The sequence below is a fragment of the Crocuta crocuta genome, unplaced genomic scaffold (assembly GCF_008692635.1).
Source record: "Crocuta crocuta isolate KB4526 unplaced genomic scaffold, BGI_CrCroc_1.0 scaffold260, whole genome shotgun sequence".
Classification (NCBI taxonomy): Eukaryota; Metazoa; Chordata; class Mammalia; order Carnivora; family Hyaenidae; genus Crocuta; species Crocuta crocuta.
In genome coordinates this window covers 2,764,059-2,777,670 of record NW_027527525.1, presented here as the reverse complement: position 1 = coordinate 2,777,670, position 13,612 = coordinate 2,764,059, and the positions used below count along the sequence as shown (strand labels likewise).

The window sequence follows — 13,612 nt, the reverse complement described above, 5'->3', positions numbered from 1 at the left end:
AGGAAACATTTCTCTTCTCTGCCCTGACTCACCCTTCCAAATCCTGGGGACTCTCATGGAGTATTCCTGTTTTTGCGGCACGGTAGTTATTTGCATAGATTCAGTAAGAGCCTGGCCACCTGGTTCATAGGACATAACTGGAAGCATTGGTTAATGAAGGCTGGCTCTGCCTGTAATGTCACAGTTGCAAAGGATGCTCATTTCATCGCTTGTGACCAGACCCTTTTCAGGAGTTAAGGTTGCCTTTATGGGCCAATGCTTACAAAGTCCCTCTGGGGAAAGCTGGCCCGGCCACCGGCTCTCTAGGGTCCCCAGCCTGATAGGTGAGCAAGGAAGGTCACTTGCTGGCAGACTCAGGAGGCTTAGGATATTTGGAGGACCTCAGGGAAGAGAGGAATGCTCACCAAATCACTAGGTACTGCAGGTGGAAGATGATGGTGAAGTTTTGGCTTGGCTTCCTAGCCTCAAGAGGCCTTGAAAAGTCCAACCTGAGACTGTTTATGAAAACGTCCAGCGAAGCCAATATAAGACCTAGGTGGTACTATGGCATTCTTGCTGCATCTATGTAAATACCCAGGCCACAGCCAAGGAGGCCGACCTTATTTTGTGAAGAAGAAGAATCTTCCTTTGAGATCGTCTTTGATTGAGAGGGAGAAAGGGACTCTAGAGAGCATTTTGTGTTTCAATGGGAAACTGTAGCATGCTCTTTTGGATTTTCCTGACTCTGACCCTATTCATTGCCTTTGAGCTATTTTGCACCTCTGTAAATTGCAGGTAGCTGATCGATATGCAAACTTTGTTTTGTCTGGTACCAAGCTTTCTGGTTCCCTGTGCAAAAACCAGTTTGATGTTTACTTGTATCTTGGACCACATTATCTCACCTTGCACAACTTGTCAACCCTTAACCAAATTTTCAATTCTTCCAGTTTCCTTCAATATTTGGCTATGAACTAATCTTAGCCTCTAAACAAACCTTCCCATTTTTATGCCTCCTTCTTTACTTGGAGTCACTGAGAACTACAGATTGCCAAGTTTTTACTGGGACTCTAAAATTGCCTTCCCTGATCTTTGCCTCCAAGATCTGAAGAGTCACTGCAAGCTCAAGCCTAAGGACTTTTTATAAGATTAGAAGGATTCATCATCCCATCTGACCATTCATAGTCCACATCTTTCCCTGCATAAGCTGCTGTTTGGACTACCAAGCAAGTGTGGTGACATTCCCAGGTCATTCATCCTTACTGGAGAACAACCAATGCTGTGGACACCACCAGCAATATAACTGACCTCTCATCTTCAAAAGCTTAATGAGAGGTAAGAGACTGAAAATATAAACAATGACCAGACCATATACAAAAATAGAGCTCTGACCCACAGCCTTTATAGCAATTAGTCTAAGAAGTCAAATGCAAATTATTCAAGAGCAGTCCCAATCCAGAACCTGGTCAGTAATTAACAGCTTCTCTCATTTTTGTCCTCTAACTTATATGTCGAATGAATATATTCTAATAAATCATATAGGATGGACCACTTCTAGTTAGTCCTCTAGCTTCTACAACACAACTGCCTCCACTTCGGGTTCACCTAAGCCTTCCCATTTTCCACTCCAGAGCTTTCCATGACTCTACCTGCATTTGAGTTCCTCCCCAACTCCAGTGATGGTAGTAACTCTGTTGCTATAGCAAGCTCTGAATGAACAGCATTTGTTTGTTTTCATCTGAGTGATCTTCATTTCTTACCACAGTGTTCTTGGAAGTTGTAACAAGATACAGTTGGTACTGATCATCACCATGGCTTCCGGTCTTAGACCAGAACCTGTTGTGTCTCACTGCTCACTGCTTGTCAAGTCTACAAGGAGGTGGTAAGTCAGCCACAAGCCTGAACTCCACTCTTTGTGTTGAGTTACTTGGTCATTTCTTCTGAGTTTTGTACCCGGGTTTTGTTATTGGTGCCCATTGGTTTGGCATCATTGGTGGAATCAAGCCATTTTTTTCATCCCTTTTTGTTTGCATTTGTGTTACTGCTCTGTGGGGTGCTGTCTAAAGGTGCTATATGTCATAAGGAGAATCATATGCTAGAACACAGGCATATGCCTTCTGAGCCTAGTTTTCATGGCGGCCTCACACACTGATGAGTTTGCCATTCTTACCAGAACTGTCCCTTTGGACAAACTTTGTTGTAAGTCGCCCAGTAAAACTGGATGAAGTTCTTTCCATCTCAAGTTTTTGTCCTTAAGGCTTTTTTTTCCCATATGATTCAGAGAGAGCCTTCTCTCTGATATTCCGCATGCCAGAGAGTATATATTGTCGAGTCTGTGTTTGAAGGTGACCAATCATGAATTTGGGTTTTGAGATATGAGTTGCAGAAACATTTCATTTCTACCAGCATTGGCAGCTCTTATGGGAACATCTAAATCTGAATCGTCTTCTCTTCTGGGAAAACTCTTGTTTCGTATATCCACTCTCGTGACAGTCCTTACTCTTGTACTTATTTTTCCAAATGTCATAATATTCCCAAGTATGACTTAAGCCTTTAGTGAGTACTTGGGGTGCATTCAACTTCAACAAATTTGTTCATTTAAAAAGTTCCTTAGAAAAGAAAGAAATATGATTTCTCAGTACATATGGGCAGCATTTTCTGATTGGTAGGCAGAGGCCTCCAAACAAAGTTTAAATAAAAAATTACTTCACTGGAAGTTTCTTTGGCTGAAGCTATGAGGAAATTGACACACTTAAGTAACAACAAACAACAACAAACTTTCTCTAGTAAATCCTCTTCTTTCTTGTCCTTCCGCTGCTTCCCTGTATCCTGTTCTCTCTTCTCCCTCTTTTCCTTTCAATCTCTTTCTTTTTTCATCCTTTCCATCTGTTTCCCCTTGTCCAGGCCCTTTCCCCATCTCTCCTAAAACCACCAAAGCCAGTTGCCTCTAAAAATCCATGCTTCCCATGTGTTAGGTCTGCAGGGACCTATAGAATCTAACTTGGCATTCAAGCTCTAATTCTTTTTTTTTTTTAATTTTAATGTTTTATTTATTTCTGAGAGAGAGAGAGAGAGAGGACAGGGGAGAGTCAGAGAGAGAGGGAGACACAGAATCGGAAGCAGGCTCCAGGCTCTGGGCTGGCTGTCAGCACGGAGCCCGATGCGGGGCTCGAACCCACGAACAGTGAGATCATGACCTGAGCCAAAGTTGGACACTTAACCGACTGAGCCACCCAGGTGCCCCAAGCTCTAATTCTTAATTAGAGTTATAAAGATTTCTCTAAACTTAGATAAGACCAGAAAATACTCATAAAACCTTTTTATTTTTTATTTTTATTTTTTTTTACAAATAGTTTATTGTCAAATTAGTTTCCACATAACACCCAGTGCTCATCCCCACAAGTGCCCTCCTCCATGCCCATCCCTCCCCCCCTCCCCCCCACATCCATCAGTCCTCAGTTTGTTCTCAGCATTCCAAAAAATAGAAGTCGAAGGAAAACTCCCGGACTCATTTTATGAAGCCAGACACAAAGGAAGAGCTCAAACCTAGCTTTAAAAACCTTATATTCAAAGATATTCCGGGGCTCCTGGGTGGCTCAGTCAGTTGCGCAGCTGACTTTGGCTCAGGTCATGATCTCACGGCTCGTGAGTTTGAGCCCCATGTCAGGTTCTGTGCTGACAGCTCAGAGCCTGGAGCCTGCTTCAGATTCTGTGTCTCCCTTTCTCGTTGCCCCTCCCCCACTCATGCGCACGCTCTCTCTCTCTCTCTCTCTCTCTCTCTCTCTCTCTCTCTCAAAAATAAATTTAAAATTTAAGAAAAAGAAAAAGATCTTCTCATAGTCTATAGTAGCCCTTGTAACACTTTCATCCTGCCAAAAAAAGAAACCAAATGTATGAAGATATAAATTGTTCAAGACTTCAAGACCATCAACAAAACTGTTCTTTTGTTTCCGTGTAGTACACAGTTCTAATACCATCTAATCTGCCTACTGCCTTTGGCTTCACTGTAATGGATCTTTGCTTTGCCTTTTTCAGCATGCGTCCAGACCATGCCTTCCACTGAGGAGGACCACGATATCTCTGGGCAGTCATGCCTCAGGGGTGCACTGAAGCCATCTACTACTTTTACCCAGGTCTTTAATCAAGATTTCTAAGATCCAAATTTCCCTNTAATATAAATCTCTTACTTTGTTCAGAGAACAAGGAAGCCTGTGAAAAGGATCATTTACTTACTCTCAGCCTTAGCAGAAAAGGAACATGATGCTTCAAAAGAAAAATTACAAATGTTCTGCAATATAGTCCATTATTTAGGAAATGACCTCTCTAAGAAAGGGAAACACTCTCTTGATAAATTAAAGACTGTCCACTGTCCAAATTTATTCTAGACTTATTTCAAGGTAACAACTGGGAGGATTTCTAGATTTAGCTGGAAATTGCAGGCAGTAGATACCAAACTTTTCTGTGATTGCGACACTTTATGAATTGTCTAAATCGTCAGTGAGAGACTCTGATCTGGGAGCCCAAATACAAATAGGTCTTGTGTACCTAAAGAAGGCCCTTCAATAGCCTCCTTCTTTAGGTATTCCTAACTAGAAAGCTATTTCACTGAATTGTGCATGAACAATTTGAACAAGCCCTTAGAGCTCCAATTCAATTTCATGGGAGTCATAAAAAACCAGTTGCTTAATATTATCTCACCCTTGACCCTATTGTAAAGGCTTTTTCCCTCTTGACTTAAGGTAATCGGTGCCATCACAAAACTTGTCAGTGCTTCTGCTGAACTACTCCTAGGCTCTCTACTTAACCTTATGGTTCCTGGTGCACAGACATTGCTATTGGCTGAGAACACACAACACTTTTCAGCCCGCTGATTAACCTCTTAAGATACTCTGTTACTCTCTCCTCTTTACACATTACTCTTCACCCTTGAAACAAGCTGAATTCTGCCACTCTCCTGCTCCTGAAAGAATGGCAACAACATGATTATCTTACTTCAGTGAGGGAGCTATCTGTACCTTGCAGATGCGCAATGCATCAAAGATCCATTGAGAAATCTGACCTAGTGGTATTTGCTGAGGGATCATGCCTCAACTGAAACTGGAGACTATCAAACCTATTAAAATTCAGATAGATCATACCAAATTACCAGCAGTAATTTAAGAAGATGGTTCTTTAGAATAGAGTCCTCTACCTGAAGTAAAATCAGCACAGGTGGCAAAACTTACTGCCCTTCCTAGAGCTTTTCAACTAGCTATCAGTCTCACAGATAATTCTTGTGAGAAAATTCTGTAAGATGTTTCGTATATATAGATACCAACAGCAGAGCTGCTTTTGGAGTAGTACAAGACTCTGGGATGCCTTCCTCATAACAAAGGGGTTCTCAGCTCTCCTGGTATCCTCCAAAAAATGGACAAGAAGTTATGGAATTTTTAGATGCACTCCTACTTCCTAGAGGGATGCCCACTATAAAGATTGAGGCCCATATAAAAAGAGATAATACAGAAGTTAAAGAAAATGCTGTAGCAGATCATTATGCTAAAATTTCTGCCTTACCCAAAGTTGTGAGCCTACCTAAACCCTCAAAGGATATATCTCTGGAAGGAGTCAAAGAGGCCATTAAAAATATCAACATAGAGCATCCGATTTTGAAAAGGAAGGATCTGGTTGTATCTTTCACTCAGATAATACCTGGAATGCTCAAGATGGCTGAGTGGTTAAACCAGATAAATTCGAATGGATATTAACTAAATATCTTCATGAAACTACTCATCACAGAACAGACAAATTGATTATTATCTTAACCTTGGTGAGGAAATGTTGAAAGGACAGCTGAGGTTATTTTCAGGTCATGTGTCACCTGTCAACAGCTTAATCCTGGACAATCTATAAAGGGGAGACACAGCAAGGACCTCAATGGGACTTTGAACACCTTCAGATGGATTTTAACTGGCTTCAACTTCTATGAGATTTGGATATGTTTTAGTTACTGTACAATTATATTCAGGATGGACTTCGACATTTCTTTGCTGAAAAGCTACAGTCTTATGGTCACTAAAAAGCTGTTTGATTTTGTGTTTTCCACTTGAGGCATCTTGACTTTTATATCAAGTGATCAAGTGATCAAGTGATCAAGACGCACACTTAACAGACACTCTTGTGAGAAATTTCTGTAAGATGTTTCCCTTACTTATAAACTATACTGTTCTTATCACCCACAATCATCTGAAAGGGTTGAAAAGACTGATGGAAATCCTTAAATTTAAATTAACAAAACTTTCAGAAATCCTTGAGTTCTCTTGGCCAAGGGCACTCTCACTAGCTCTCATGGCTACACAGTTCACTTCCTCAAGGACACATCAATTATCCCCTATGAATTGGTAACTGCAAGATCCACACATTTGGGAATTTAATCTCTGATATTATACTCCACCCTACTGCATGATGTAATGGCAAAAAATTTACAAGGGGCTTTTGTATTACACCTAGTACTATCACCAGTGGTTCAGGGTACTTTCCCCCAAGCATTTTTTTGAATCACCTCTTTATGATCTTCAACTAGGATATTTGGTCTATTGGAAGAAACATCAGAGGAAATCTGCTGGCTTTGATCTCAATGGAAGGAACTTCATCAGGTACTATTAGCAACAAATACAACAGTGAAATGCCAGGGAGACACTGCTTGGTTTCATGTTTAACAACTAAGGAAGAAATTCAGAATTCCACACAATTACAAGGCTACTCTAATGGGGGAATTTAAATTGAGGATACTCAGAGATCTTGTAGACACAAATGATCTTTGGAAGGAAACAGCTCACCTAATACCTTTGGATCAAGCAGATGGTTTCAGACAATGAATAGTTTCTGCCCAGGGTATTGGACCAAGACCTCTGTCTGATTCCTGTTTTCTCTATCTGCTAGTAATAATTATGCTTATTTTCTATAGACCTTTGGTTGTTATTCACATATAAAGGCTTTTTGTCTCCTTCCCACCCTCCCCCATCCTTATATAATGATTAGGCCAGAGCATATTCATTCTAATGCCGTCATTAGACTATCTCAAACAATAGTTACCGCCTTCAGTCTTATTGACAGCTGGATATGCCATCTATCACTGTATCCCATTATAAAACCTCTGAGCAATTCCAGTCTCACCAAATGAGACTACAAGGAATGGTCTAATGAGACTATAAGGAAGGATGTTTCTATTTGCACTTGTGTGGAAAAATGACCTTAAACAAATAAACCTGTGACTTTATCAGTGTCCATGTATGCAAAAGAACCAATTATTACAATCTATCAGTCAGATCCTGTATAATTTTAAACTTTACCTCTCACAGCCTTCTCAGGGCAATGGTCCAAATGTATGCCATCTGGAAGAAATTAACAGGAATCCAAATATGTACCCCAACTGATATAAGGCCTTAGTTTTGACCTTATGCTACGTATAACTCATTATTTCCTAGATCTCATGTGTTCCTACCAAATACCACTTTCTTTGTAACCAGGATTCCTGATTCTGTTTGTTTCAGACTAATACCTTTAAGAACAGTAGTCCAATGCTTGTCGTGGGCAGAAACCCTAATTCTATAAATCACTGTGGCTAGAAATTCCCTAATTCTGTAAATCACCGTGGCTAGAAATTCCAACTCAGACATAAGTTCCAAAATGAGGCCACTCTTGATTATTCAGGACACTATCTGTAGGAATTACTGATTCATTGTTCATGATAATATTCCCATCAGTGGGAATCATACAAGTAGGAAAAGGTGTGAGAAGCTTCACTAATTTGCATAACTTACTAATGATACCATCGCTTGCTTAGATGGAATACAGATCGTTGTCAACTCATTGGCATGAGTGGCGTGTCCACTCATTGGTGGACTATTGCATTGCTGTGAAGTTCTTTTAGGATAGTCTTGGTGGCATTTGTGCTATTGCTAATAATTCTTACTGTACTTAGATTAACAACATAGTCAGGGTGGAACAGGCTATGCCTTGCTTTAAGGAGAAAGCTATTTGGCTTTCTAAAGTTAGCCCTCATGGCCTATGATATTTTTTCTCTTGACTTGGGTTGGGCATCTGGGATTTGTTTTGAAGAATTTTATAGGGACTGTTCATTGTTTTTGTTTTTTGTCATGTGGCCATTATGGTGAACTGATGCATTCTATCCAGAGTCTCAAATGTTCTCCCACAGGTGCTCTCTCATCAGATGATCCCAATGATGACAAAACGACTGAAAGATCAGGAAGATCTTGCATACAATTGACTATGGAGATGACTAACAATCTCTGAGCAGCGAAGATCTGGATCATTAGCTTTCTCTGTATTGGTCAGCTTCTTGCCAGTGAGTTAATGATGGAAATGAGGAACAGGGAGACTGACTATAACAGGGAATGACCAGACTATAAGACTATAAAAATAGAGTTCTGACCCACAACCTCAGTAGCAGTGAGCCTGGCAGGCCAAATCATCATTTCTGCAGGAACTGCCCCAAATGGTCAGGTTTTGGTTAATAACTGCCTGATTCCCTAAATTTTGTCCCTCACTTCCAATTTAAGACCAGCTATAAAAAGCCAAAATGTTCCCCTAATTATATAAGAGAACTAATAGCATGCCCTAACTCTGGTTAGTCTCATTCCAATTTCTTCATTGCCAACAGCGTCCTATCAGAGCATACCTAGTCTTTTCTTCCTTTGCATTTCACTATACAGCTGGCCCACTAAGCTCCCTGCCTTGAGTCTCTGCCAAATGTAAGTGATGGTGGCTGACTTCCTTATGGTAGCCAGCTCTGAATAAACAGTCTTTGCTTGTTCTCATTTGGGCAACCTTCGTTTATCTCCACAGGAGTGCTGTTTAATCAAGACTTTCTTCCACCAGCCTGTTGGAATCCACTAAACCTGTGACTCCCAAGGTTGACTCCTAGTTCTTTGCTTTAGTTTCATCTTTTTAAAAAAATATTTTATGTTTATTTATTTTTGAGAGTGAGAGAGACAGAGCACAAGTGGGGGAGGGGCAGAGAGAGAGGAAGACGCAGAATCTGAAGCAGCCTTCAGGTCTGAGCTGTCAACACAGAGCCTGGCATGGGGCTCAAACCCCAAGGACTACAAGATCATGACCTGAGCCAAAGTCGGAGGCCCAACCGACTGAGCCACCCAGGCACCTCATAATTCTATCTTAAAAAAAAAAAAAGTTTATTTATTTATTTTGAGAGAAAGAGAGTGTGTGCCCTGAAGGGGCAGAGAGAGAGGGAGAGAGAGAGAATCACTAGCAGTTTCCACACCATCAGTGTGGAACCTGATGTGGGGCTTGAACTCATGAACTGTGACATCATGACCTAAGCTGAAATTGAGAGTCAGACACTTACCGACTGAGCCACCCAGTTGCCCTCCATCTTTTTTTTAAATGTTTGGTTTTTTTGATGTTTCAACACATGATTTCTTTTTTTTTTGCATTTCCTTTTATTTTTTATTTATTTTTTAATAGTTTATTGTCAAGTTGGTTTCTATATAACACCCAGTGCTCATCCCCACAAGTGCCCTCCTCCATGGGGAGGCAAACCATGAGAGACTCTTGAATGCTGAGAACAAACTGAGGACTGTTGGGGGTGAGGGGAGGGGAAGGGGGTGATGTTTGCACGTATAGGAGAATTAGGAGGAACTTAACGAAGGACCATGGGGGAGAAAAAGGGGGGGGAATAAATGTTTATTTATTTTGAGAGAGAGGGAAAGAAAGAATGCTAAGCAGGCTCCGCGCTGGCAGCACAAAGACCAAGTTGGGGCTCGAACTCACAAACCAAGAGATCATGACCTGATCCAAAATCAAGAGTCAGACACCTAACTGACTGAGCCATCCAGGTGCCCCAATTCCATCTTTTATATTAATATTTTTTTTTATTTTTCATTTTGTTTCAGATGTCTGGACCTCAAGATTCTAAAACAACTGACCTTCGCTATACCTTCTCAACAGATGGTTCAGCTTATTTTACAGGAACTGCACCAACAAAAGTCCTAGACAGATCCTGCTAGGTTGATTCTGGCCTTTTAGTTGTTTAGTTTGGTTTATTATATCCATTCTTATTGAACAAAAGGAGGGGTTGACAATTTCGGACTTTATCTGAGCTCTGTATTCCTGGAAAACATTGATGGTTAATAAATCCCCTATCTTTTGTGTTCAGTTTCTTATTGAAAAGAGTCACCACCCTTCTTTACAGAAGACTCCTGCCCATTCTTTCTCATGACTCCAAGAAGAGTTGTGCGTCTAGCCGTCTACAGAAAATCGATTTTTGACAAAGATGCCGGCACATACAAAGGGAAAAGAATAATGCTTTCAACAAATGATTCTGAGACAACTGGATATAGTCACATGCAGGAGAATGAAGTTGGATTTTTACCTCACATTATATAAAAAAATAACTCAAAATGGATCAAAAATCTAAGTGTAAGAGCTAAAACTATGGAATTCTTAGAAGAGAACATAGAGGTAAATGTTCATGACATCAGACGTGGCAATGGATTTTTAGATATGACTCCAAACACAAGCAACAAGGCAAAAAACAGATAAACTGAGATTCATTAGAATAAAAATTTTGTGGAGTGCCTGTGTGGCTCAGTCAGTTAAGCATGAGATTTTGGTTCAAGTCGTGATCTCACATTTCATGGATTCGAGCACCATGTCGGGCTCTGCGCTGACAGCTTAGAACCTGCAGCCGGCTTCAGATTTTTCTCCACCTCTCTCTGCCCCTCCCCCACTCATGTTCTGTCTATCAAAAATGAGTAAAAACGTCGCCTGGGTGGCTTAGTCGGTTAAGCGTCCGACTTTCGCTTAGGTCATGATCTCGCAGTTCGTGGGTTCGAGCCCCACGTCGGGCTCTGTGCTGACTGTCAGCTCGGAGCCTGGAGCCTATTTCAGAGTCTGTGTCTCCCTCTCTCTCTGACCCTCCCCTGCTCACACTGTCTCTCTCTCTCTCCTAGAAATAAATAAAAATATTTTTAAAAAATGAGTAAAAACGTTAAATAATTAAAAAGTATTAAAAATGTTGTGCTTCAAAAAATACTATCAAGAAAGCCATAAGACCACCTGGAGACTATAGATATATTTGAAAATTGTATATCTGATAAGGAACTTGTATCTAGAATATATAGAATTCTTACATTTCAGTAATAAAAATGACAAATAACCTAATTTAAAAAGGCAAAGGATTTCTCCAAGGAAGACATACAAATGACCGATAAGCATATGAAAATATGCCATAAATCATTAGTCATCAAGTAAATGCAAGTCAAGACCACAATGAAATACTACTTCAAACCCATTAGGCTAAATCAAAATGTTAAGTTAATATCAAGTGTTGACAAGGATGTGGAGAAACCGAAACCCCTCTAGATTGCTAGTGGGAAGGCAAAGTCACTACTACTTCAGAAAACAATCTCACACTTTCTTCAAATGATTAAATGTAGATTTACCACATGATCCAGACATTTCATTCCTAGAGATATAGCCAACAGAAATGAAAACATATGTCTGCACAAAATCTTGTACACAAATGTTTACAGCAGCCATATTCATAGTATCCAAAAGGTAGAATCAACCCAATGTCCACCAATTGGATATGGATAAACAAAATATGATATATCCATACAATGAAATATTATTTGGCCATGAAAAGGAAAGAAGTACTGACATATGTTATAACATGGGCAAATCTTGAGCACATTATGCTAAGTAAAAGATTCCAGTGACAAAAGACCACATATTGTATTATCTGTTTATATGAAATGTCCAGAATAATAAAATGTAAATAGATAGAAAATAGGTTAATTGTTGCTTAGGGCTGGAAAGGTTGGTGGTGGGGAAGGGATGGGAGATGATAGCTAAATCCTATGTGTTTTTTTTTTACTTGAGATGACAAAAATATTCTAAAATTGATTATAGCCATGGTTTCAAATCTATAAATAAAAATAATTGTATTGTACCTTTTAAATGAATGAATTTTATGGTATGTGAATTAAGTCTCAAGAGAGCTGTTAAAACACAAGAAGATAAATGGTCCGTGTTTGCAGAGGTTTAGTAGCCTGTTTCCTGAATATAGGAAGTTGGGAGCCCATTTTGAACTACCTTTGTCCCTTCGGATTCACAGAGCCAGGATTTTCACTAATACAATTCTCTTAAAAATTCTGTGGGTTTTTACGGGGTTGAGGAGAAGTTCACTCTATGCCATGAAATGGCATCCATAATTATATTTGAGTCAGGTCTTCTAATTCTGACTGCCTAAGAGAATGCAGAGGGTCAGCACTTTTATCTTTCTGAGAGCATCTACTAGGCCCACCCTCAGTACTTAAAGACCTTAACAAAGGTGTTCCAGTCACTCATTGCTATACAGAAAACCATCCCAAAACCTAGTGAATTAACACGATCATGATTTTTAATATGTCTGATCATTTTGTGGGTCAGCCTGGAGATTCCCAAGCTGATTCTGCCTGCATTCACATATGTGTTGTTTCAGCTCAAGATGTGGCTCGACTGGAAGGTGCAAAATGACCTCAGTCACGCGTTTGACCATTGGTTCTGGCTTTTGGCTGAGAATCTTCAGTTTTTTCTCTACGTGGCCTCTCATCTGCCAGGAGGCTAGTTCAACAGCCTTAACAGAAGCAGAAGGTGCAAGGCCTTTTAAAACTCCACCCCAGAAGTTGCATTTAATCATTTCCACTACATTCCATTGGTCAGAGTAAGTTGTAGGCAGGTCTAGACTCAAGAGGATGAAGAAACAGCTTCCGTAATGAGATGGGGGGCAAAGGGAAAGTCACACTGCAACATATCTGTGTGTTACTGAGTTAGGAACATTAAAAAATTTCTGCAGTCCTTACAAGGATTTTGGACTTGATCTTTTCGTCCTTGGAGCATCTCTGAAATGTACAAGTAACAAAATCATATGATCAGTTTGTGTTTTAGAAATATGGCTCTGAGAGCAGTGTGCAAGATGAACTGAAGAGAGGAAAGACGGAAGTTAGGCACGGTATATTTAGAAAAATAATGAAATTGTCCACTTGGAGATGAGAAGGGCCTGAAGAGAGATGGAATGAGGAGATAGTTTATGGAAGTTTAAATCTGACTCACTGTTAGGCAAGTGTAAAGATTTTATATAGCATGACAACTCACTGTACTATGACTACATGTATATGTGATAAATATATAACCTCTCTAATAATATGTGTGTGTGTGTGTGTGTGTGTGTGTGTGTGTGTTATAAAACTACATCACATGAAAGGAAGGGAATAATGAGCACAGAGTTTGGGATGATGACTATCTTAAATGAAGGATGTAAACTATTATAAAAGTTTGGATTTGTGATTGGGTAGTAGGCTCATATGTGCTTATTATAGTGCTACAAAAAGAGAAAGCAAAGGGAAATAGATTGTTGTAGACCAAAGGTGTAAGCATAGTGTGAGGCAAGGATTGTTCTTTATATATCTGACCTATGAATGAAAATGACAATGCTAATCTGCTTTGTGGATCGCCAGTAAAATGGATTAGAATGTATTATGTAGCATTCCCCCAACTTGTTTGTTCTGGAATCATTTGTCCACAGATGAAGTGTGGGAGGTGCCAAAGCACTTATTTCACAGATGAGGAAATTGAG

At 40.0% G+C, this 13,612-nt stretch overlaps 1 long non-coding RNA gene across 1 annotated transcript; it reads left to right on the top strand.

The window, feature by feature from the left end:
• Positions 1-872: 872 nt before the first annotated feature.
• Positions 873-10,139, top strand: LOC144231919 (uncharacterized). The gene is made up of 7 exons (XR_013335241.1): positions 873-1,311; positions 1,742-1,858; positions 4,012-4,109; positions 6,536-6,608; positions 8,171-8,320; positions 8,821-8,887; positions 9,888-10,139. It is a non-coding gene; the product is annotated as an uncharacterized LOC144231919 (long non-coding RNA).
• Positions 10,140-13,612: the final 3,473 nt, after the last annotated feature.